Source organism: Nomascus leucogenys, chromosome X, assembly GCF_006542625.1.
Source record: "Nomascus leucogenys isolate Asia chromosome X, Asia_NLE_v1, whole genome shotgun sequence".
NCBI classification, from domain to species: domain Eukaryota; kingdom Metazoa; phylum Chordata; class Mammalia; order Primates; family Hylobatidae; genus Nomascus; species Nomascus leucogenys.
The window spans coordinates 75,044,543-75,071,962 of NC_044406.1; the positions used below are offsets into that span (position 1 = coordinate 75,044,543).

Consider the following 27,420-nt stretch of genomic DNA (forward strand, 5'->3'; position numbering starts at 1 on the left):
ATGAAGAAAATGCAGTACTAGGAAATGGGACACAAAGCAGGCTACTTACCTGAGAGATCTGAATCAAGGAAAATAGCCACCAATCAGGAGAGCTTGGGAAGGAGCAGAAAAGTATGAGAAAGTGGCATGAAAGAAAGAAGGGAAATTACCTCACCCTCATATAAAGGGAGTACAATTAGTAGGGGCCAAAGTTGAAAATGACAAACAGAGGAAGAATATACTTCAAAATGTACAATAAAAAGTAGTATGTGTGAAAGCAGAGAGAAAAGTTTAATATCTAGGGAAGAAGGTACAAACATTGGGTTATGATGCAATGTAAACTTACCTCAAAAACCAAAAAACCAAATACCTACAGCTTCTGCTTACAAAGTGAAGGGTATTTCCAAATATGCATGCTATTAAATGGCTATAATGTAAGTCATGGATGAGCTAGTAATTCATTGGTTTGTAAACAGTAAGAGCTCATTAATACCTCACTGCTATTCAATTATAGGCCTCTGCATTACTGCTACTTACCCTGTCCATTATAAGAAATTAAAGTATAATCACATTGCTAGCTTTGTATGTTTCATATGTAATATAATGTCTTTACTAGAGAATGCTGCTTCCTTTTACATCAAACCTCAAAAAGGTAGGTTTTCTTTTACATATACAGATTTCGGTTTTTCTTGGTGTCTTTACATTTTAGCATTATTCCCTTTCTGTTAAATCTCCTACATTTGCATGATGTTCCAGCAATATATTCCACTACTTGAACATAGGGATACTCTGAATTTTTGTGCCTATAAGTAATCTCACATAATTGTGTATATTATTTAAGTAAATATATAGCATTTTGTGTGTATGTATAGTAATGAACATCCTTTTTTCTTTTCATAATTTATTTGGTGCTAGATTAAACAAAACCCTCTTTCTTATACCATTGGAAGATGTCTTTATGATGACGAGCTTATCATTAGCTCATAGATCATCCTGACAACTTCTGTTTTCAAGAGAAGGTCCAAACCGAAAAGGACATCACAGTTTGTCTCCCTGACAAAGGAACAGAGATAGATCTGAGCTTTAAGGAGAAATAGCCTTTGCTGTTGATTTGACTGTTGTTGAGGTTGTGGTTATCTACTGTTGTGTGCACATTCTAAAGCACTGAATATTCTACTGATGTTCTCCTTTTTAGGTGCTGACCATCTCTTGAGAAGTAGAAACTTGGTGTATAGCTTGTATGTCTTAGTGACATGGAAAGGTGATTCTTCATTTATCAAAGAGGGTTCTCTTTGAAATTCTAGTTTCATAACTTTCTCCATCAGTCTCTTCTCCATTTTTTGAATGTCATTTCTATTTTGCCTCTGGGGCTATTGATCTGGTCTTTGCCCTTTCCTGCAGAAAGGAAAGCTGTCATTAAAAAATAATGTGAATTTTCAAGTTTATTCATGTCAGCTTTTTTTTTTCACTTGGAAACTGAAAATGGGAGGAGATATGCATATTTATCTAGAAATGAGTGCAACTTGAAGATGTTATTGAAGAGCATGTGTTTTTGTGAAGCTTTGGTCATATATTTTAAAAAACAAATATATTCAGGAGTATCATGAGAATTTATTTGATTCTTGTGCCTGTGTTGGCTAGTGTGTCCACTATCTCTCAGCCAAAAAGCATGTTCCACATTATCTGATGGTTAACACTGATGCATGTGCATATTGTCACTTATTAATTACAAGCCCGCACCTTCCACACTGAATTGTAACAATATCAGTAAATGACCCAAATTACTTAGGAATTTCAGAATAAGATTAATAGCCATCCCTATTCTTTTATTTGGAATGGCTGCTAATAACCTAGTGAGGTGGCACATGACAGTTTTTTTTTTTTGAAATCAGGATTGTTCTTATATTTTATTGGGATGCAAAATTTGTGTATATCACAAAAACATTATAAAGAGGAAGGAATTTTGTGAAATGCTGAGAATGCGGGATTTTTTAAAACTAGCTCATCATTCTTTTAATCCTATTCCTGAAATGATGATTTAATATGCAATCATTTTACACAGCTTAAGAATAGGAAAATGCATGATCATCAAGAAAGTTTCCCCATTGTTGGCATCACAAATGATGTGTTTACTCAACAGAGCTGCTTTGTTGTTTCTAATGCAACCCCCACTCAATTTTTTCCCCACAATACTTGGAGAGTCCATTCCTAGCTTTAGCAGTAGTCTTCAGTGAGTTTCTAAATGATTGGTTAGAGCTGGCAATGCTGACAGGAAATGGAAACGTTCCTTGTTAAGAAAGTCAGAGATAACTTGCTCTTCATTTATTTGCGAGCCCTGGCATTAATATTTTTTATTAAAATTATTTTGCGTGTACTCAATCAAAAATTCATGAACACTCTAAAATGAGAGCTAGTTTGTATATCTAAATATGCTGATCACTTGCGTTGAGCAGTTAAGTGAACTTTGATATATCATTTCAGATTCATGTTCCACTACATAATTTTGTTGAGATTTTGTTTCAATTCAAATTAAAAAGGTACTCATTCTCTACCATTACCACATTTGGAAGCCAGGAGTTTATATTTTTTTAAATTCTTGATCCAGCTTATTTTCATGACTCTGGTAATTAGTGGCTTAGGATGTTTGTATTTCAGATTTAGCCTGGGAATTACCTAGTTTTAGAATTTACCAAAGAGATTTTCCCCTGTTAATTCTTTTTTGCACAAAGTGTCTCAAAATGTGACACAAAATTCTTCTCAGTGGATATTATTTTGAAGTTGTTTAAAGTGGATCTGAAATGTGATTATCTTTTGTTTCACAAGGTTTCTCCTTTAAAAAAATGTCTATAGCTAAAAAGTAGCTTATTTGTCCCAAAACGTATGAAAGGGAGAGGGAGGGTGTGTTGGGACCCATCTTGATAACAACAGTCTTCCTTTGTAAGGTTTCATTCCAGGCTAATGGCTGGTGAAATTGTTCTGGGTAGTTAAAATGAAATGAAATGAGTTAAAGAACATGAAGTAGAGCAAGCAGAATGGGTTATTGCTTTTCTTTGAAGACACAATAGCCATACTCTGTCTCTTTTTGTTATTCATATCTATGTGGCAGATAAAGCCAGGGTTTTGAATGCCATGATGGCCAAATGAAGACTATATATTCAGAGCTTTGGTGCAAAATTCTGTAGCTAGCAGGTACTAGAACAGGATGCCAAAGATTTGGATTCTCAAATTGTTTTACTGATGAATATTCACAGTTGAAGAAAGGAGGAAGCACAATTCTTACCCCTCTCTGAGAAACATCATGTTAGAAGTGAAATAACTAGTGTTCTACTAAAAAGTACACTTATTGAACACAGACATAAGAAGGAAAAGCATTGTGAAAGTCAAAATTGGTATTTCTTTCAGGACTGTTCAGAAGTTTTCCTGAGAACGCTATAAAAATGAAGGCAGTTTTGAACGTATGAAAAAGTCAAATGATAGGCTATTTATAATTCACTTTTAAAAAGTATTCGTCTCTGTGATTGTATCTTCTTTCAGTGAACAGAAAAGGACTTTTAAATGTCTGGAAGCTTGCAGCTATCAATGCAAAAGTTTCATGAATTAGTATAATGAAGTGGAAAAAATTACCTGGTTTTATGATGGTGTTACACAGCTGAAAAAAATAGTGTCAGATCAGGTTGGGATCACATTTGTCTAAGAAAAAATAACATGAGTCTTTCTTTTGTCAACACAGGAGGTAAGCTGTATGATACTGGGAAATTATACTCTCTGATCTATCCTTCTCTTATGGAAGTAACTAGAGATTAAAATCTCCATCTGGAGTTGCATTACTTTTATACAGTTTTTATGTAAGGCAATTTTTGCAAGAGAAAAATACTAGCAAAAAAAGGTCCAAATGTCTTTACAAAATCACAAGTCCGTTTGGAATTCTGCATTTTTATTTCTTTCTCCTGGTGTTATGATATGTAGAATAAACAAAGAAAAGCCAAGTATTCCAAGTTAAGAAGTCGTATATATGGATACCATGTGCTTCTAATATGTCTTTATTTAACATGTGTTGTGTGTGAAAAAATTTGCATATTGTTTACTCTAAATAATCTAATATATATTATAGTGTGAATATGTCATTGGCAAATAACACTGATTTCCTATTAAAATATACTTTTAACATTAACTAGATACAAATCCTGTTATAAAAATAAAAATACCTTATTTTTTGAAAATTTTTGTCCTTGTCTTTTAGTTATAAGTTTAGTCATTTCATTCGGGAGAAAAGTAATATCCTACCAACTCTTTCAAGATGAGTATTCTTTCAAATGTATTTACTATGAAAGTAATTTAATGGATGAAATTATTAGGCACTTAAAAATAATGATTTACATTTATTGGACATATCCTATATGCCCAACACCAATATTCATTTTAAGCTGAGCACAATAATATGAAATGGGTTTTATGGTGTGTAAATTATCTTTCATGTGTTTTTGACACTGTGATTCATGTGTTTCCCTTTTTACTACAGATTAGGGATACATGAAATATGCCATGCTGGTTTACAAGGACTTAGCTTTCTGCTTGTATAAAGAGCGTTTGTCTCTGTACCCTTTGGTATGTTTACTCAATTTCTTTACTTGGTTTTATTTATCTCACCACCAAATGATACAAAAATTTCTTCATTTTGTATTATTCCTGTTTATGTTAAGCATTCTTCCAGCCATACTCTCTATGGTAGTCTTTAAAGAAGGTACTCATTCAACCAAAAATATTTGTACCCTTCCCATGAGCTAGCTTGTTTCTTGAAATTCCCAGCATTAGGCAACCCCCTCGCCCATCTTGGCATTCATACCTCTGTTAAAATGCTGATAGATTCTTTTTTTCTTTTTAATGTTTTCAAATTTAGTAGCCCTTACTACCACCTACATTGCACCCTTCCTTTCTTTTCCCTTCTATTTCCTGTCCTATGCTATTCTTCTTTTAAAAAAAATGCTGGTCAAAACCTACTAAATTATTTTAATAAACAATTACTAAAGAGGATCAACCCATCATTTGAAAAACACTAACAATATTTAACCTGACTTAAAGAAAGTTGCATTTAAAACCAACTTAAATACATTTAAAACATGTATTCCTTTACCTAGAATAGTCTTTGTTTGTGAGCCAGTCAGTAATGCAATGCTGATTTCTTTTCTTTTTTTTCCAAATCCTTCTGACTTATTTTTTTTAATTTTATTTTTCCATAAGTTATTGGGGTACAGGTAGTATTTGGTTACATGAGTAAGTTCTTTAGTGGAGATTTGTGAGAACCTGGTGCACCCATCACCCGAGCAGTATACACTGCACCATATTTGTAGTCTTTTATCCCTCGCCCCCTTCCACTCTTACCCCCAAGTCTCCAAAGTTCATTGTATCATTCTTATGCATTTGTGTCCTCATAGCTTAGCTCCCATATATCAGTGAGAACATACGATGTTTGGTTTTCCATTCCTGAGTTACTTCACTTAGAATAATAGTCTCTAATCTCGTCCTGGTCATTGCAAATGCTGTATATGTACATACATATATATATATCAGAGTTTCTTTATCCACTCGTTGATTGAAGGGCATTTTGGTTGGTTCCACGATTTTGCTATTGTGAATTGTGCTGCTGTAAACATGCGTGTGCAAGTATCTTTTTCAAATAATGACTTCTTTTCCTCTGGGTAAAGAGGAAAACACAAAAAAGAAAACCCAGTAGTGGGTTTGCTGGATCAAATGGTAGTTCTACTTTTAGTTCTTTAAGAAATCTCCACACTGTTTTCCATAGTGGCTGTACTAGTTTACATCCTCACCAGCAGCATAGAAATGTTGCCTGACCATCGCATCCACGCCAACATCTACTGTTTTTTGATTCTTTGATTATGGCCATTCTTACAGGAGTAAGGAGGTATTGTATTGTGGTTTTGATTTGCATTTCCCTGATTATTAGTGATGTTGAGCATTTTTTCATATGTTTGTTGGCCATTTGTGTATCTTCTTTTGAGAATTGTCTATTCATGTCCTTAGCCCACTTTTTGATGCGATTGATTTTTTTTTTTGTACTGATTTGTTTGAGTTAGTTGTAGATTCTGGATATTAGTCCTTTGTCAAATGTAAAGATTGTGAAGGTTTTCTCCTATTCTGTGGGTTGTCTGTTCACTCTGTTGACTGTTCCTTTTGCTGTGCAAAAGCTCTTTAGTTTAATTAGGTCCCAGCTATTTATCCTTGTTTTTATTGCAATTGTTTTTGGGTTTTTGGTCATGAACTCTTTACCTATGCCAATGTCTAGAGGGTTTTTTCTGATTTTATCTTCTAGAATTTTTACAGTTTTAGGTCTTAGGTTTAAGTCCTTAATCCATCTTGAGTTGATTTTTGTATAAGAGGAGAGATGAGGATCCAGTTTCATTCTCCTACATGTGGCTAGCCAGTTATCCCAGCACCATTTGTTGAAAAGGGTATCTTTTCCTCACTTTATGTTTTTGTTTGCTGTGTCGGAGATCAATTGGCTGTTAAGTATTTGGATTTATTTCTGGATTCTCTATTCTGTTCCATTGGTCTATGTGCTTATTTTTCTGCCAGTATCATGCTATTTTGGTGACTATGGCCTTATAGTATAGTTTGAAATCAGGTAGTGTGATGCCTCCAGGTTTGATCTTTTTGTTCAGTCTTGCTTTGGCTATGCAAGTTCTTTTTTGGTTCCACATGAATTTTACAATTGTTTTTTCTAACTCTGTGAAGAATGATCGTGGTATGTTGCTGGGGATTGCATTGAATTTGCAGATTGCTTTTAGCAGTATGGTCATTTTCACAATATTGATTCTACCCGTCCATAAGCATGGATGTGTTTCCATTTGTTTGTGTCGTCTATGATTTCTTGTAGCAGTGTTTTGTAGTTTTCCCTGTAGAGGTCTTTTGACTCCTTTGTGAGGTATATTCCTAAGTATTTTTATTTTTTGCAGCTATTGTGAAAGGGGTTGAATTATTGATTTGATTCTCTGCTTGGTCATTGTTGGTGTATAGAAGAGCTACTGATTTGTGTACATTAATCTTGTATCCAGAAACTTTGCTGAATTTTTTTATCAGTTCTGGAAGCTTTCTGGAGGAGTACTTAGGGTTTTCAAGGTAAACAATCATATTATCAGCAAAGATGGTCAGTTTGACTTCCTTTTTACTGATTTGGATGCCCTTTATCTTTTTATCTTGTCTGATTTCTCTGGGTAAGACTTCCAGTACTATGTTGGAGTGGTGAGAATGGCATCCTTGTCATGTTCCTGTTCTCAGGGGGAATGCTCTCAACTTTTTCCCATTCAGTATTATGTTGGCTGTGGGTTTGTCATAGATAGCTTTTATTATATTAAGGTATGTCCCTTGTATGCTGATTTTGCTGAGGGTTTTTTTCAGAAAGGGATGCTGGATTTTGTCGAATGCTTTTTCTGCATCCTTTAAGATGATCATGTGATTTTTGTTTTTAATTCTGTTTATGTGGTGAATCACATTTATTGCCTTGCATATGTTAAACCATCCCTGCATCCCTGGGATGAAATGCACTTGATCATGGTGGTTGGTTTTTGATATGTTGTTGTTGATATGTTTTTTGATATGTTGTTGGATTCGGTTAGCTAGTATTTTGTTAAGGATTTTAGCATCTATGTTCATCAAGGATATTGGTCTGTAGTTTCCTTCTTTAGTTGTGTCCTTTCCTGCTTTTGGTATTAGGGTGATGCTGGCTTCATAGAATGAATTAGGGAGGGTTCCTTCTTTCTCTATCTTGTGGAATAGTGTCAAAAGGATTAGTACCAATTTTTCTTTGAATGTCTGGTAGAATTCTGCTGTGAATCTGTCTGGTCCTGGACTTTTTTTGTTGGTAATTTTTAAATTACCATTTCAATCTCACTGCTTCTTATTGGTCTGTTCAGGGTATGTAATTCTTCCTGATTTAAGCTAGGAGGGTTGTTTTTTCCAGGAATTTATCCACCTCTTCTAGGTTTTCTAGTTTATGTGCATACAGGTGTTCATAGTAGCCTTGAATGATCTTTTGTATTTCAGTGTTGTCAGTTGTAATATCTCCTATTTCATTTCTCAGTGAGGTTATTTGAATTTTCTCTCTTCTTTTCTTAGGTTAATCTTGCAAATGGTATATCAATCTTACTTATCTTTTCAAAGAACCAGCTTCTTGTTTCATTTATCTTTTGTACTTTTAAAAATTTCGATTTTGTTTAGTTCTGCTCTGATCTTGGTTATTCCCTTTCTTCTGCTGGGTTTGGATTTGGTTTGTTCTTGTTTCTCCAGTTCTTTGAGGCATGACCTTAGATTGTCTGTTTGTGCTGTTTCAGACTTTTTGATGTAGGCATTAGGGCTATGAACTTTCCTCTTAGCACTGCCTTAGCGGTATCCCAGAGGTTTTGATAGGTTGTGTCATTATGTCATTCAAACTGAGGGTTCTTAGCTTTGGTGGTTTAATGCTCTATTTTTGTGCTGGTTTACCACCTGCCAGGAGGTGGCACTTTCCAAAAAGCATCAGCTGTAGTAGTGTGAAGAGGGACTGGCAGTGGGCAGAGCCCTAGAGTTCCCAAGATTATATGTCCTTTGTCTTCCGCTACCAGAGTGGGTAGGGAAGGACCATTAGGTAGGGGCGGGGCTAGGTATGTCTGAACTCAGACTCCCTTTGGGCAGGTCTTGCTGTGGCTGCTGTGAGGGATGGGGGTGAGATTCCCATGTCACTGGAGTTGTGTACCTAGGAGGATTATGGCTGCCTCTGCTGAGTCATGCAGGTTGTCAGGGAAGTGGGGAAAATCCAGCAGTCACAGGCCTCACCCAGCTCCTATGCAAACCGAAGGGCTGGTCTCACTCCCACCGTGCCACCTGCAACAACCCCAAGTCTGTTTCCAGGTGGAGGTCAGGCTTAAAAACTTGCCCGAGGCTTTCCGCCACCCAGCTGTGAGAGAAAAGGGCTTTAGTTCTTCCCCTGCCTGTGAAGTCTGCAAGCTGGATTCACACCCTCCCCTGAGTTCTGACCAAGAGGCTTTTCATCCCACTCAAATTGTTACAAAGTTCAGCTAGGGAAGTCTTTCTCCCTCATGGGGTTTTACCCCTTGTCCTCTGGCCTCCCTCCTGATGGATCCCTGTGGTGCCAGGCAGGAATGGGTTGCCTGGGGGTTCGGTGAGCTCCCAGGGCCTCCCTGCTGCCTTCTCCACCCCTGTATTTCACTCAGCTTGGCTCTCTAACTTGACTCAGCTCCAGGTAAAGTTGGAACATCTCCTGCAAACAGACTTTCAGCTTCACCAGTGGGGGTGTGTGTTTGGGAAATGAGCAAAATGCTGATAGATTATTGAGGGTAGGCCTAGATGGTGTGCCATTGTACACAAGCAACCCTGGGCATGTGGACTGTAGATGACCAGTAGAGAGCAGGCCAATTGGGAAAAATCAAGTCGAAGATCTTGAAAAGATAACATATACACAAATCAACTGAAGATGTAATAAAGACTTAAATGTAAAACCCAAAACTGTAAAACCCTGGAAGGCAACCTAAGCTATACCATTCTGGATATAGAAACTGGCAAAGATTTCATGACAAAGACACCAAAAGCAATTGCAACAGAAGCAAAAATTGACAAATGGAATTTAATTAAAAAACTTCTGCACAGCAAAAGAAACGATCAACAAAGTAAACAGACAACTTAAAGAATGGGAGAAAATATTCGTGTACTATGCATCTGACAAAGGTCTAGTATCCAGCATCTATAAGAAACTTAAATTTACAAGAGAAAAACAAACAACTGCATTAAAAAGAGGGCAAAGGACATGAACGAACACTTTACAAAAGAAGACATACATCAGCCAACAAGCATATGAAAAAAAGCTAAATATCAATAATTAGTAGAGAAATGCAAACCACAACAGATACCATCTCACACCAGTCAGAATGACTACTTAAAAAGTAAACAAGCAAACAAACAAACAGATACTGGCAAGGTTGAGGAGAAAAAGGGAATGCTTATACACTGTTGGTGGGAATCTAAATTAGTTCAAGTTTTGTGGAAAGCAATGTGGTAATTCCTAAGAGAGCTAAAAGTAGAACTATCATTCAACCCAGCAATCTCATTACTGGGTGTATGCACAAAGGAATATAAATTATTCTATCATAAAGACACATGCACATGTATGTTCACTGCAGAACTTTTTATAATAGCAAGGATATGGAATCAACCTAAATGTCCATCAGTGGTAGACTGGATAAAGAAAATGTACATATACACCGTGGAATACTATGCAGCCATAAAAAAGAATGAGATCACGTCCTTTCCAGGAACATGAATGGAGCTGGAGGTCATTATCCCTAGCAAACTAATGCAGGAACAGAAAAAGCAAATACTGCTTGTTCTCACTTATAAGTGGGAGCTAAACGATGAGAACATGTGGACACATAGAGAGGAACAATACACACTGGGTCTATAGGAGGGTGAAGGGTGGAAGGAGGGAGAGGATCAGGAAAAATAACTAATGGATACTAGGCTTAGTACCTGAGTCATGAAAAATTCTGTACAACAAACCCCATGACACAAGTTTACCTGTGTAACAAACCTGCACATGTACACCTGAACCTAAAATACAAGTTAAAAAAGAAGGAAAGAAAAGATACCAAAGACAAGCCTACTTCAATTCATTTGCCTGGTTATTAACACCAACCAGTTGATGTGGTGAGTTGGAATTTTGAACTATTTTCAGAGTTACCAAGAATGCAACTCTTTTGGACCATCCATTTAAACTGGTTTCCAGGTTGGGACTTGAAATCCCAACTTATGGCAAGAGTTAATCTCATCTGCTCTAGGGTGAAAGATAGTAATGAGGATAGACCTAGAGAAATAAAGAAAGTTGTATCTCAGGGAGAGTTTCAGGTAAACTAGAGGGAGGCTGTATTAGTCCATTTTCACGCTGCTGATAAAGACATACCCGAGACTGGGAAGAAAAAGAGGTTTAGTTGGATTTACAGTTCCACATGGTTGGGGAGGCCTCAGAATCATGGCAGCAGGCAAAAGGCACTTCTTACATGGTGGCAGCAAGAGAAAATGGGGAAGATGAAAAAGCAGAAACCCCCAATAAAACCATCAGATCTCGTGAGACTTATTCACTACCATGAGAACAGTGTGAGGGAAACTGCCCCTGTGATTCAAATAATCTCCAACCATGTCCCTCCCACAACACATGGGAATTATGGGAGTACAATTCAAGATGAGATTTGGGAGGGGACACAGAGCCAAACCATATCAGAGACTTTGTAGAGGAAATGCTTTATTGGAAAATGGAAGATGAGCAGTTCTTCATTGTAGGTGTTTATGGTTCAGGATAGTAGATAAACATCTCTCTGCATTTATCTCTCACTTTGTAATGTACTTTTCACAGAGATAAACTAAGGAGACATTACTTTGAATGAAGAGGATTTAAAAACATGGCACACATTGTCCCCTTTGAAACCCAGGGACAGTGATATGTGCATATGGAATGAGTGGTGACCACATCAAGAAGACTAAATATAATTTGATGTATTTTGAGAAGCTTCAAGCTGATCTACAACAATTGATATTCTTTCTATAATTTCAGCTAACATTACTTTATAATATGAACTCTGCATACAAATTAACCTGAAATACTCAATATTCTCTAAACACATACTACTCTCTACCAAAATATTACCTTGGTCACCCCCAACCCCATTTTTATAGACTATTTTTTAGGACAGTTATAGATGTTCAGAAAAATTTAGAAGTACAGAGAATTCTCATATATCCTGTATCTAGTTTCCCCTATTGTTATCATCTTAAATTAATATGGTAAATTTCTTATAATTAATGAGCCAATATTTGTACTTTATTTATATTTTAATTTAATTTTTTTTTTTTTTTGAGACAAAGTCTTTCTCTTCCACCCAGGCTGGAGAGCAGTGGTGCGATCTCGGCTCACTGCAACTTCTTCCTTCCTGACTCCAGTGATCCTCCCACCTCAGCCTCCTGAATAGCTGGGATTACGTGTGTGCACCACCATGCCCGCTAATTTTTGTATGTTTTGTAGAGATAGGGTTTCGCCAAGTTGCCCAGACTGGTCTGGAACTCCTGGGCTCAAGCTGTCTGCCCGCCTCGACCTCCCAGTGTGCTAGGGTTACAGCCATGAGCCACTGCGCCCAGCCCAATATTTGTACTTTAGTATTAACTAAAGTTTATACTTTATTCAGAATTCCGTAGTTTTTACCTAATGTCCGTTTCCTGTTCTGTGATTGCATCCAGGATACCACATTCCATTTAGTTGTCATGTTTCTAGGCTGCTCTTGTCTGTGCCAGTTTCTCAGATTTACCTTGTTTTTGATGACCTTTACAGTTTTGAGTACTGGTCAGGTATTTTTTAGAATATTCCTCAATAGAATTTGTCTGATGTTTTTCTGATGATAAGCCTGGGTTTATAGGTTACTGGGAAAAAGACCATTTTCATCACATCATGTCAAGGGAACATACTATCAGCATGATTTATAACTGTAGAGGCTGGCCTTTCATAATAAAGTTTTAAATCTTTGGTTTAGCTGCATGTCTTGTCTAGTATTCCACCATTTTCTGTCATCAGCCCACACTGAAGCTATACTGACCTCCATGTACAGCTATACAGTACTTCTTGCTATTTCACGTCTTTACACATGTGTTTCCCTGCTTACCTTCCATCTTCACCTAGGTCATGCATTCATATTTTTCAGAAATAGCACATTTGCTGGGATGTTGCTGCTCAGTCATAATTAGATGACCTCCTTCTCTGCTAACTTTGGAGCTAATGCAAAATGTTCCATTGGCTGAAACTTTGAGTACCAACATGATGCCACATGGGTAGCAGAGATAGTAACGCCTTTGCTTTCTGATAGTTCCATGTACAAAAACTTTGTTTCATGCGCAAAATTACTTAAAATACTCTAGAAAATTACTTTAAGGCTATGTGTATTAGGTGAATATGAAACATTATTCCATGTTTAGACTTGGGACCCCTCCTCAAGATATCTCATTATGTATCTGAAAATCTTCCAAAAACCAAAATAATCTGAAATTCAAAACACTTCTGTTCCCAAGCATTTTAGATAAGGGATACGAGGCTGGGCATGGTGGTTCACACCTGTAATCCCAGCACTTTGGGAGGCCAAGGTAGGTAGATCACCTGAGGTCAGGAGTTTGAGACCAGCCTGGCCAACATGGCGAAACCCCATCTCTACTGAAAATACAAAACTAGCTAGGCATGGTGGTGGGTGCGTGTAATCCCAGTTACTCCGGAGGCTGAGTCAGGAGAATCACTTGAACCTTAGAAGTGGAGGTTGCAGTGAGGCAAGATCGTGCCACTGCACTCCAGCCTGGGTGACAGAGCAAGGCTCCATCTCAAAAAAAATATAGATAAGGGATACTAAATCTGCACAACACTGTCCATATTTCTATACAGCACCTATTAAGCTGTTTGATCATGGTTTTGCTTGTTTGACTTCCCCACTGGATTTAAGCATCAGGACAAGCACTATGTCTTATTTGTGTTTGTATCCTCAAACAGCAGCATCTTGTACATTGTGGACACATAATAAGTGCTTATTGAATGAATAAATGAATAAAGAAGTGAATAAAATAACTCTGAAGCTGAAAACAAAATTGTTAACACAAGCCCATACGTTATAGATTTAATATACAGTCATGCATCATTTATCGATGGGGATACATTCTACGAAATGCATAATTCAGCAATTTTGTCATTGTGCTAGGGTTATACGGTGCACTTACACAAATTTAGATGAAATAGCCTACGACACACCTAGGCTATATGATATAGCCTATTGCTTTTAAGCTATAAACCTGTACAGCATGTTACTGTACCGAGTATTGTAGGCAATTGCAACACTATGGTATTTGTGAATCTGAACATACCTAAACATAGAAAAGGTACAGTAAAAATATGGCATAAAAGATAGAAAATGGCACATGTATATAGGGCACCATGAACAATACGTGGACTGGAGGTTACACTGGGTCAGTTGGTGAAGAAGTGGTGAGTGAATGTGAAGTCCTAAGACATTACTGTAGACTTTACAAACACTGTACATTTAGACTACACCAAATTTACTTTAAAGAGTTTATTTCTTCAATAATAAATTAACCTTAGCTTATTGTAACTTTTTTACTTTACAAACTTCCATATTTTTAAAAAACTGTTTTACCCTTTTGTAATAACACAGCTTAATATGGAACCACATTGTACAATTGTACAAAAATGTTTTCTTTCTTTATATATTTATTCTATAAGCTTTTCCCTGTTAATTTTTTAAAGCTTTTTAAACTTTCTTGTTAAAAGTTAAGACACAAAAACAAACATGAGCCTAGGCCCACACAGGGTTGGGATCATAAATGTCACTGTCTTACACATACAGCTGCCATCTCCTGTAATAACAATACCTTCTTCTGTAATACTTCTTGAAAGATCTGCCTAGGGCTGTTTTACATTAACTTTTTTTTAATAAGTAGAAGGAGTACACTCTAAAATAATGACAAAAAGTACAGTATAATACATACACAAACCAGTAACATAGTCCTTTATTATATCAAGTACCATGTACTGTAAATAATTGTATGTTATACTTTTTATAGGACTGTCAGCACAGCAGGTTTTTTTTTTTTTTTTTTTTTTTTTGAGACGGAGTCTCGCTCTTTTTCCCAGGCTGGACTGCAGTGGCGCTATCTTGGCTCACTGCAAGCTCCGCCTCCCAGGTTCGCGCCATTCTCTTGCCTCAGCTTCCCGCACAGTAGGCTTTTTTTACACCAGCATCACCACGAACACGTGAGTAATGTATTAAATCATGACACATCGACAGCTATGACATTGTTATGGGATCCTTGGGGTGTGCTTTGTCATCCAGAAACCTCTGTGGCTGGTGGCGCCTCTGCCCGAGTTTTTACTTGAGCCCACGGTTCTCGTTCCACCCATTTGGCCTGGCAGGCTGTGCTCGGCTTGTGCTACTGGCCCGAATCTCACACCTGGCAAGGGAAAGCCAGGTGTGGAGCAGCAAGGGGTGTGTGAGTGAGTGAGCATGGGGTCTGGCCACTGCACATGGCTGGACATGACGGCTGCGGCGGGGTGGGTAGCTCCAGGCACCGGCACGGACACTGGCTCCCTGTGAGGCTGTGGCGGAACCAGGCCTAACCACAAGCAGCTTTCATGGCTGACACCAAGGAATGCAGTGGTGACTGCAAGCTTGAAGATGTCGAGAATGGCAGAGCCCCAAAGAGACTGTCACAGCCATGGCTCAAGGAGCTCCTAGGTCTGGGCTCCCCGAAGTGCCACAGCTCTTCTCTCCTTCTTATCTCGCTCAATGTGGTGAGCAAGGGGCATGTTTCAGCCCTGTTTGTGTTAAAGCTCTTTCAGCCCTGCCATTCAGCAGGTCCCAAGTTCTTGTCCCATGCCGAGTTATATTTTATTTGACAGATTTTAGCAGGGTCATATTCACAATAATAAATATTTCACAGTTCTAATGATTTATCCCTAGTCACTCTTTTTACCTCATTGAACTCATTTTGTGTATCTTTTAGATGCTATTTGGCAGGATCCCTTTTCTAAATGCCATCAGATTTCTCCTAATGATATGGGAAGCATTCAGAATATGTTTCTGGCAATCCAGGGTGATATTTTAAAAAGTGACATTGTTCTTGATATTTTTTTGTGCTAACGAACTTTTATATATAGCTTTGTCTTTATTGGAAGGCCTTCAAATATTTTCATAGCACTAGACAAATGTGATACATTCTTACAAGGAGCTAATCAAGTCCTTCGTAGCAAAGAATAAAATGCCAAACTAGTAGTTTTTCATAGTTATAAAACCTACTCTTAAACTTTGAAAATGATATATATGTCAATAAAAATATTTATAATGTTCCAGCATAAGTCATTGCCCATTTATTCAACTGCTACAAGAGTACTGCATTCAAATAATGAAAACTCAACATTCAAATGGTGTTTAATAAAATTGCTCTCTGCCTTTCTCTGATTGTTATGTTGGATGAAAGAGCAATTCAGATATAATAGTAGCTTGCGTCATATAATGGATGTGTGTCCCTACCAGTACATAATGCAAGAACATGAAATTAATACAAATAAAAGCTTTATTTTTGTGATATCAGTTGTATGCTTTCTGTGTTCAGTTGATTAGTGGGATAACTAAACTTTATATTAAAATTCCATAAAATGTTTTTTATTTAAAAATATCAATATTGTTTTTAAACAAGCAAATGTAAATCATGATAAGATAATTCAGCTACAACACAATGGTGTTAGTGTGTTGTATATTTATGAGGACTAATGGGGTGACTGCTAAAAGTGAGAAGTACTAGAAATTCAAAAAAGGAAAGAGTTTGCATTTTTGTAGCCAGTGAACCACTTCTCTGCTAACAGAGAAAGCAGTAAGATTACAATCCCAAATTTTATTCATTATAGCTTATATTAGTTGTATTATTTTGGCATTATTTGCTTTGATGGGATAAAGCAATCATAGTTTTTGGTTTGAGCTTTGAAGTAACTGATTTAGATTGTTAATTTTTTTTATTGAACTATACAGATGAGTGAAGAACTTCACTGATTTTTTTTTTGCGAGGGAAATACACCTGTGCCTGTGTAGCCAGCAACTAGGTCAACATTATTAGCATGCAGAAGCCCCCCTTTTTGCCCCATTTTAAATACTACCACCTGCCAAGGGACAATATGTATTTTAACATTTATGTATTTGTTTGCCTATTACTGACCTATATCTAAATAGAATCACAGAATATGTAGTCTTTTGTATCTGGCTTCTTTTATTCACCAGTATGTCTGTAAGATTCATCCTCATTTTTACACGTGGCAGTAGTTCATTCTTTTTATTGCTGCATAATATGCCATTGCATGAATATAACAAAGTTTACTCACTCTTTCTGCTGTTGATGGACTTTTGGGTTGTCTCTAATTTAGGTTATTTTAAATGATGCCTCTGTGAGCAGTCAATGTGTATGCCTTTGTATCTTTTGGTACACATATGCACTAATTCTTGCTGACTATAGCATTGCTGTATCATAGACTTAGTCTTGTTTTAAGCTTTAGTAGATGATGCCATATAGCTTTAGACTTCCATCAGCCAACAGAGTATGAGAGTTCCAGTTTTTCCACATTGTCATTAACACTTGGTATTATCTATCTTTTTCATTTTAGCCATTCCCCTGGGTGTGTAATGAAGTTTGTTAAAATTATTAGATCAGGAAAATATGTGTCTGCATGGAGGATTTTAAATAGTGAAAATTCTGTTCAGTGAACATGTGTAGGTGATAGCCCAATAGTGAGTATAGAGGCCTCTGGCTGGGAAGAACAAGTGTCCTTCTTGTGTTACAATTTCTCTGTGGCTTAATGTCATTCACTTCATCTCAATATTTTTATCTCACCAATTATAACCAAAAGCAAGCAACTTCCAAAACTGATTCTACTTAAACTGTCATTTGAAGCCAGTCTTGGAAGGTAGAGTGAGTCCTGGAACAGAAATCTTTATAGTAGTTTTGAAAGATTAACCTGGTTAAGCTCAATTTAGAATTGTAAACATAACGCTCATCACACCAGAGAGTTTTTTTGTTTTGGGTGGATCAGCAAGTAGAATCTGGATTTTGAAAGCCTAAGAAACGTTTTGGAATGTTAAAGTTGGCTATCCTCAAACTCAAATTATTTGAGTTAAAGGTATTTTGCAATTGAATGCAATAAGAAAATATATTCATCACCTTGGTGGTTGTATCAGATTATTATCATTATTATTATTATTGTTACTTTTTGAGATATAGTCTTGCTCTGTCACCCAGTCTGGGATGCAGTGGTGCAATCATGGCTCACTGCAGCCCTGACCTTGTGGGATCTAGTGATTCTCTGCCTCAGCCTCCCTAGTAGCTGGGACTATAAGCACATGCTGCCATGCCTGGCTAATGTTTATTTTTATACTTTTTTTGTAGAGATGGTGATATGGTTTGGCTCTGTGTCCCCATCCAAATCTAATGTCAAATTTTAATCCTTACATATTAGGAGAGGGACCAAGTGGGAGGTGATTGGATCATGGGGGTGGATTTCCCCATTGCTGTTCTCATGATAATTAAGTGTGTTCTCACAATATCTGAGGGTTTAAAAGTGTGTGGCACCTCCCCCTTCTCTTTCTGTCTCTCTCCTGCTATGCCATGGTGAGATGTACATGCTTCCTCTTCACCTTCCATCATGATTGTAAGTTTCCTGAGGCCTCCTAGCCATGCTTCCTCTACAGCCTGTGGAACTGTGAGTTAATTAACTTATTTTCTTTATAAATTACTTAGTGTCAGGTAGTTCTTTATAGCAGTGGGAGAATGGACTAATAAAAAAATTGATACCAGTAGTGGGGCAATGCTGTAAAGATGCCTGAAAATGCGGAGTCAACTTTGGAACTGGGTAATGGGCAGAGGTTGGAACAATTTGGAAGTCTCAGAAGATGGGGAGATGTGGGAAAGTTTTGAACTTCCTAGAGACTTGCTGTATGGTTTTAACCAAAATACTGATAGTGATATGGACAATGAAGTTCAGTGGTCTCAGATGGAGATGAGGAACCTATTGAAAACTAGAGTAAAGGTCACTCTTGCTATGCTGTAGCAAAGAGACTGGTGCCATTTTGCCCCTGCCCTAGAGATGTGTGGAACTTTGAACTTGAGAGAGATGAATCAGGGTTTATGGGGGAAGAAATTTCTAAACAGCAGTGTTCAAGATGTGGCCTGGCTGCTTCTAACAGCATATGCTGATGTGAATTTGCAAGGAGATGGTCTGAAATTGGAACTTATATTTAAAAGGGAGGCAGAGCATGAAAGTTGGCAAAATTTGCAGCCTGATCATGAGGTAGAAGAGAAAAGCCCATTTCCTAGGGAGAAATTCAAGCTGGCTTCAGAAATTTGCATAAGTAAAAGAAGCTGAATGGTAATAGCCAAGGCAATGGGAACAGTCTCAAGGGTGTGTCAGAGACTGTCACAGCAGCCCCTCCCATCACAGGCCCTAAGGCCTAGGAGGATAAAATGGTTTTGTGAGCCAGGTCCAGGGCCCAGCTACTCTGTGCAGCCTTGGAACATGATGCCTTGCACTGCTTCAGGTCCACCTGTGGCTAAAAGGGATGAAGGAACAGCTCAGGCCATGGCTTCAGAGGGTGCAAGTCCCAAGTCTTGGCAGCTTCCACATGGTGTTGGGCCTGCAGGAGCACAGAAGGCAAGAGTTGAGGTTTGAGAACCTCTGCCTAGATTTCAGAGGATGCACGGAAACATCTGGATGTCCAGGCAGAAGTCTGTTGCAGGGGCAGAGCCCTCATGGAGACCTCTACTAGGGCAATGCAGAGGGGAAATGTGGACTTGGAGCCTTCACACAGAGTCCCCACTGGGGCACTGCCTAGTGGAGCTGTGAGAAGAGGGCTACTATCCTCCAGACCCCAGAATGGTAGGTCCACTGACAGCTTGCACCATACATCTGGAAAAGCTGCAGGTATTCATTGCCAGACCATGAAGGCAGCCAAAGGTGCTGTACCCTGCAAAGCTATAGGGATGGGGCTTCCCAAGGCCTTAAGAGCCCACCCCTTGCATCACTGTGTCCTGGATGTGAGTCAGGGAGTCAAAGGAGATTATTTTAGAGCTTTAAGATTTAATGAGTGCCCTGCTGCATTCAGACTTGCATGAAGCCTACAGCCCCTTTGTTTTGGCCAATTTCTCCCTTTTGGAATGGTAGCATTTACTTAATGCCTGTACCCCCATTTTATCTTGAAGGTAACTGAATTGTTTTGATTTTACTGGTTCATAGGCAGAAAGGACTTGCCTTGTCTCAGATGAGACTTTGGACTTATTTGGACTTTTGAGTTAATGCTGGAATGAGTTAAGACTTTGGGGGACTGTTGGGAAGGCATGACTGGTTTTGAATTGTGAGAAGGACATGAGATTTGTGAGAAGCCAGGGGCTGAGTGATATGATCTGGCTCTGTGTCCCCTCCCAAATCTCATATCAAATTGTAATCCCCACGTGTCAGGGGAGGGACCTGGTGGGAGCTAATTGGATCATGGGGGACGGGTTTCTCCCTAGTTGCTCTTGTGATAGTGAGTTGTTCTCATGAGATCTGATGGTTTAAAAATGTGTGGCACTTTCCCCTTCTTTCTCCTGCTCCATTTTGGTAAGATGTGCTTGCTTCCTCTTCACCTTCCACCATGATTGTAAGTTTTCTGAGGCCTCATAGCCATGTTTCCTGTATAGCCTATGAAACTGTGAGTCAATTAAACCTCTTGTCTTTATCAATTACTCAGTCTCGGGTAGTTCTTTATTACAGTGTGAGAATGGACTAATATAGATGGGGGTCTCACTATGTTGACCATGCTGGTCTCCAACAGAATAGTATTATTTTACTTCTTGTTCTTCATTCTTTCCCAAACTGTTTTTAGAATTAGATGACATAGTGGTTACTAGGAGTTGTGGGAGCTGGAGTTGGTAGAAAATGGGGAGATGTGGATCTAAAGACACAAAGGAGCAGATACATAGGAAAAAAAAGTCGAGAGATCTAATCTACCACCTGAAGACTATAGTGAATAAAATTTTTTTGGATTGGGAATATTTGTCAAATAGGTAGATTTTAGTTACTTTTCTAAAGAAAGTAACTATGTGAGATGATAATATGTGTTAATTTGTTTCACTATAGTAAGGATTTTACTATTTCCATGCCATGACATCATTTTGTAAACCTCAGTCACACTAAAATTCATGTTTTTTTTTTTTAAAGAACTAGATCATAGTGAAGAGATAGTTTCTCTGTCAGTTATCATTTTCTGTTCATTACCTGTGTAAGAGAGATTTTTTTTCCTACCTTAATAGAGTATCTTGATTTGGTAAATTGCCCACTATTCAGAGACAGTGGATTTATACAGAAGCAGAGAATATTTTCTTTGTCGTTATCACTACTAAGGATTCTCTCCAAGAAAAGTGTGCTGTCTGCAGTCTCTGGTTATTTCTTTAGTTCATCAGAATAAGACTGTAAGTAAAGCATAGAAAGAACATATGTAAGTAAAGCATAGACAGAACATACTGTCAGTAAAGCATAGAAATAAATCAGATCAATGTTTGTGAGGTTTAATTTATTATAGACTATTCAATCATTCTGGGGTGTAATTTTCTTCAGAGTCCTGGAAACCATTTAGATCTTTCCATATGAAGCATCTGTACTTCATCACCTTTACATTAGGAAATTGGCAGTATCTTATAGCATTATATTAAATATTTAATAAAAATTTTGTGTTGATAATTTAGAATAATCTATTTTTGTTTTCTTATATATCAATATCTGATTATCTGGGAAATTCAATGAATCTTTTACATTCACAAAGCAACATTTGTATGTTTGGCCTACTGTAATACATTTTAATAACTGACTGTTTTGCATTAAGATGTGGAAATTTTTCTTAAAGGGGTTTTATTTGTTAATAGGTCCTAAGTGAAGCCACACAGCAAAGCCAATCAAAAAGATTGAGTACGTCAATCTGAGTTTATTGCAATTCTACACTGAATTTGAACAGGGGACAAAAGTCTTGCTGTTCTATAATCATCCTCTGAGTCAATTGATTATCCCAATACTATCAATACTTCTTCTAATACTGAATAAATTCATGGGAAGATACAATCGTAGCTAACTTAGGGATGGTGCAAGGAAAATTATTTGATTAGATGGAGGTGTAAGCAGTGTGTTGTGGCAGAAGGAAGAATAGAAGACAGAAAATATCCAATTTCCTCCAAAATTAGCTGGGCATGTTGGCATGCACCTCTAGTCCCAGGTACTCAGGAGGCTGAGGTGGGAGGATCACTTAAGCCCTTGAGTTTGACACTGCAGTGAGCCACGATTGTACCACTACACTCCAGCCTGGGCAGTAGAGTGAGACGCCATCTCTAAAAATAACTCTAGTCTTGGGTTGGCTGAACCTGTTGCTGTCTGTGTGACATGCAACTCACTTAACTTCTCTTGATCATAGCTTCCTTGTCTGTAAAATGGAGAGAAATATTCACTGTTACTACCTTAAATATTTATCACAAGCATTAAAAAGTTTTTCAAATTTATAATACTCTGTAGACAACACATTATAATTAGAATTTCGCAATCTGGGATAAAGAGATTGCCACTAAAAATTATTATAGAAACAGAAAATACTTGCTTCCCAATGAACACACATTATATGTAACTGGTGAAATAAGTAAAAACAAACTATAAACATAAATCTATCACCTTGTATTATATGTAGATATGCAGTCTTTATTATTTAATAAGGTTTGCATTATCAGTAAGATATAGTCTGGTAAAGGACTTAAGGCAGGACTATAAGAACAACAAAATTAAGGTTATTGCAGAAAATAATATAAGATATAGTGTGATAAAACCAATACAACACATTGTTTTTATAGCTATTATAAAAGCTGTTATTGTTTTATAACTGTTATAGCTGTCTTACTTTGAAGAAACATTGAAAAAAACCTCAGTGTTCCTGCTGGCACTAACGTACCCCACCCCGCCACTGTCAGGACATGTGCATGCGCAGGCACTGCCACAGAGCCACAACTGGTGCAAGTGCATGCTTGCATTCCCCACCACCCTGACACCACCTATGCATGCTTATGGACTCTGTTGCTCCACTACTGCTGGCACATGTGCACGAGCATGGACCCTGCTGTCACCACCTGATGAGGTGCTTTTGCTGGTAACTCCCCATCAAAATGTGGTTGCCAGTGTACCAGGAACACCTTGCCCCTTTACAGCAGAAGGTGTTTAACCTTGAGGGGCCAGAGAACAAATTCATGGGCCTGGTACTAGCCCTGCAAGGTTATAGCATGTAGCCCAGGAATGCTGAGCTGATCTTTGGTCCCCTGAAACCAGCCAGAAATGAAAGCAGTTGACTGAATCAAAGTTATACTACAGTCAAGTCTTCAAAGGCATAAAAGAATATAAAAGCAAAAAATCCCATCCAAAAAACAGCAACATCAAAGATTAAATGAATATCAGCCCACACAGGAGAAAGAACTAGCACATGAACTCTGGAAATTCTATAAGCCAGAATATCTTGCCTCTAAGCAACCACACTAACTCTCCAGCCATGATTTTTAACCAGGCTGAAATGGCAGAAATGACATATAGAATTCAGAATCTGGATAGCAATGAAGATAATCAGAATTCAGGTGAAAGTTGAAACCCAATCCAAAGAATCTTAGGAATCTAATAAAATGTTACAAGAGCTTCAAGATGAAGTAGCCACTTTAAGAAAGAAACAAACTGATCTGATAGAGCTGAAAAATGCACTACAGGAATTTCACAATACAATCAGAAGTATTAGCAACAGAATACACCAAGCCGAGGAAAGGATCTCAGAGCTTGAAGACTGGTTCTTTGAACCACCTCAATCAAATAAAAATAAAGAAAAAAGAATAAAATGGAATGAAAAAATTCTTCAAGAAATATAGGATTATGTAAAGGGACCAATCATATGAAACACTGGCATCCCTGAAAGTGAGGGAGAGAACACAAGCAAATTGGAAACATATTTGAAGATATTGTCCATGAAAAATTTCCCAAACTTGCTAGAGAGGTCAACATTCAAATTCAGGAAATTCAGAGAACCCATGTGAAATACTGTACAAGAGGATCATCCCCAAGACATATAGTCATCAGATTCTCCAAGGTCAGCAGGAAAGAAAAAACATTAAAGACAGCTAGAGAGAAGGGGAAGGTTGCCTACAAAGCCAACCCTATCAGGCTAACAGTGAACCTTTCAGCAGAGAACCTATAATCCAGAAGAGATTGGGGGCATATATTGAGCATTGTGAAAGAAAAGAAATTGCAAACAAGAATTTCATATCTGGCCAAGCTAAGCTTTATAAGTGAAAGGTGAAATAAGTTCCTTTTCAGACAAGTAAATGCTAAAATAATTTGCTACCACCAGACCTGTCTTACCAGAGGTCCTTAAGTGAGTGCTAAACATGGAAATGAGACAGTTACCAGCCACCACGAAAACACACTTAAGTATATTGCCGAAACATACTTTGACTATTGACAATACAAAGCAATTATACGATCAAGTCTGAATAACAACCAGATAACAGTGTGATAGGATGAAGTTCACACATATCAATATTAACCTTGAATGTAAACAGGCTAAACACCCTACTTAAAAGGCTTAGAGTGATAAGTTGGTTAAAGAGGAAAGACCCAACTATTTGCTGTCTTTAAGAGACCCATTTCACATGCAATGACACGGATAGGCTCAGAAAAAAGGGATAGAGAAAAATCTACCAAGTAAATGAAAAACAAAATAAAAGCATGGGTTGCTTTTTAATTTCAGACAAAACAAATTTTAAACCAATGAAGATGAAAAAGACAAAGACAGGCATTATATAATGGTAAGGATCAATTCAACAAGAAGACTTAACTATTCTATATTTATATGCATCCAACACTGGAGCAGCTAGATTCATAAAGCAAGTTCTGTGAAGTTCCTAACATCACATGTAGAGGAACTAGAAAAAGAATTGTGTACCAACCCTAAAGCTAGCAAGAAAAGAAGTAACCAAAATCAGAACTGAACTGAATGAAACTGAGACATGAAAAACCACACAAAAGATCAGTGAAACCAAAGTTGGTCCTTTTAAAGAATAAATAGATCAGTAGACCCCTAGCTAGACTACTGAAGAAGAAAAAAAGACCCAAATAAAAATAATCAGAAATGACAAAGGAGATATTACCACCAACTCCACAGAAATTCAAAAAACACCCAGTGATTATTACAAATACCTTTATGCATACAAACTAGAAAACAATAGATAAATTCCAGGAAACATACAACTTCTCAAGATTGAACCAGGAAGAAATTGAATCTCTGAACAGACTGATAATTTATGAGTTCCAAAATTGAATCAATAGTCTATGTTCATAGATATGAACATAGATTCATTAACATGAACATAGAGGGCCTCCTCCCTAACTCATTCTATGAGGCCAGCATCATTCTGATACAAAACCTGGCAGAGACACAACACAAAAAGAAAACTTTAGGCCAATATCCCTGATTAACATAGATGGAAAAATCCTCAACAAAATACTAGCAAACTAAATCTAGCTGCACATCAAAAAGCAAATCCATCATGATCAAATAGGCTTTATTCCTGGGATGCAAGTTTGGCTCAACCTATGCAAATCAATAAAGGTGATTCATCACATAGATAGAACTAGAAACAAAAACCACATGATCATCTCAATAGATGCAGAAAAGGTTTTCAATAAAGTTCAACATCACTTCATGATAAAACTCTCAACAAACTAGGCATTAAAAAAACATACCTCCAAATAATAAGGGCCCTCTATTACAAACCCACAGCCAACATTATACTGAATGGGCAAAAGCTGCAAGCATTCTTCTTGAGAACTGCAGCAAGACAAGTATATCCACTCTTACCACTTCTGTTCAACATAGTACTGGAATTCCTAGCCAGAGCAATCAGGCAAGAGAAAGAAATAAAAGGCACCCACATAGGAAGAGAGGATGTCAAAATAACTCTCTTCACAGACAATATGATTTTATACCTAGAAAACCCCATAGTTTCTGCTCCAAAGCTCCTATATCTGATAAATGACTTCATCAGTGTTTCAGGATACAAAATCAATACACAAAAATCAGCAGCATTTTTATACACCAACAACCTCCAAGCTGAGAGCCTTATCAACAATACAATTCCATTTACAATAGCCATAAAGAAAGAAAAATATACCTAGGAGTACGCAAATGAGGGAGGTTAAATATCTCTACAATGAGAATTACAAAACACTGCTGAAAGTAATCAGAGATGACACACACAAATGGAGAAACACACCATCCTCATGGATAGGTAGAATCAATATTGTTAAAATGGTGTTACTCCCCAAAGCAGTGTACAGATTCAGTGCTATTCCTATCCATCTACTAATACCATTTTTCACAGAATTAGAAAAAAATTCTTCCAGAATTCATATGAAACCAAAAAAGAGCTCAAATAGCTGAAACAATCCTAAGTAAAAAGTATAGTGCCTGAGGAATCAACATACCCAACATCAGACTATACTACAAGGCTACAGTAACTAAAACAGCATGGTACTGGTACAAAGACAGACACACAGAATGATAGAACATAATAGGGAATCCAGAAATCAGATTGCTTTGTTGCACACCCATAACCATCTGATCTTTGACAAAGTCAACAACAAAAAAAGCAATGGGGAAAGAACTCCCTATTCAATAAATAGTGTTGGGATAACTGACTAGTTATATTCAGAAGGTTGAAACTGGACCCCTTCCTTACACTATACACAAAAATCAACACAAAATAGATTAAAGACTTATAGGTAAAACCTACAACTTAAAAAACCCTAGAAGAAAACCTAGGACATTCTATTCTGTACATAGCCCCTGGCAGAGTTTTCATGACAAAGCCTTCAAAAGCAATTTCAACAAAAAAAACTGATAAGTGGGGCCTAATTTAACTAAGGAGCTTTTGCAAAGCAAAATAAACTATTAACAGAGTAAACAGACAGCCTACAGAATGAGAGTAAATATTTGTATCTTATGCATGCAACAAATGTCTCATATCTAGAATCTATAAGGAAATTAAGCAAATGAACAAGAAAAAAAAAACACCCTATTAAAAAATGGGCAAAGGACATGAACAGATACTTCTCTATAGAAGACATACACTTGGCCAACAAGCATATGAAAAACTGTTCAATATCACTATTCACTAGAGAAATGTAAATTAAAACCACAATGAGATATCATCTCACACTAGTCAGAATGGCTATTATTAAAAAGTTAAAAAATCACAGATGCTGGTGATGCTGTAGAGAAAATGGAACACTTACACACTGCCGGTGTGAATATAAATTAGCTCAGCCACTGTGAAAAGCACTTTGGAGATTTCTTGGAGACCTTAAAACATAACTAACCACTTAGCACAGCAATCCTATTACTGGGTATATATCCAAAGGAATATAAATTATTCTACTATTAAGATACATACACATCTATGTTCATCACAGCACTATTCACAATAGCAAAGACCTAGAATCAATCTATATGCCCACCAATAGTGGATTACATAAAGAAAATGTGATACATATTCACCATGGATTACTACACAACCATAATAAAGAATGAGATCATGTCCTTTTCAGCAACTTGGATGGAGCTGGAGGTTATCATCCTAGGCAAATTAATGCATAACAGAAAGCAAATACTACATGTTTTCACTTATAAGTGGAAGCTAAACATCAAGTACATATGGACACAAAGAAGGAAACAACAGACACCAGGGCCTACCTGATGG

The 27,420-nt window shown here is 37.3% G+C and overlaps 1 protein-coding gene and 1 long non-coding RNA gene across 3 annotated transcripts in view; one reads left to right on the plus strand and one right to left on the minus strand.

Moving 5' to 3' along the window:
• The window catches only part of DACH2 (dachshund family transcription factor 2), a 676,171-nt gene that overhangs the window by 78,593 nt on the left and 570,158 nt on the right, over positions 1-27,420 (plus strand). The gene's annotated exons all lie outside the window — the stretch shown is intronic.
• LOC115833314 lies at positions 10,133-27,292 on the minus strand. The gene is made up of 3 exons (XR_004028765.1): positions 27,132-27,292; positions 19,864-19,867; positions 10,133-10,160 (listed from the first exon to the last, which is right to left on the minus strand). It is a non-coding gene; the product is annotated as an uncharacterized LOC115833314 (long non-coding RNA).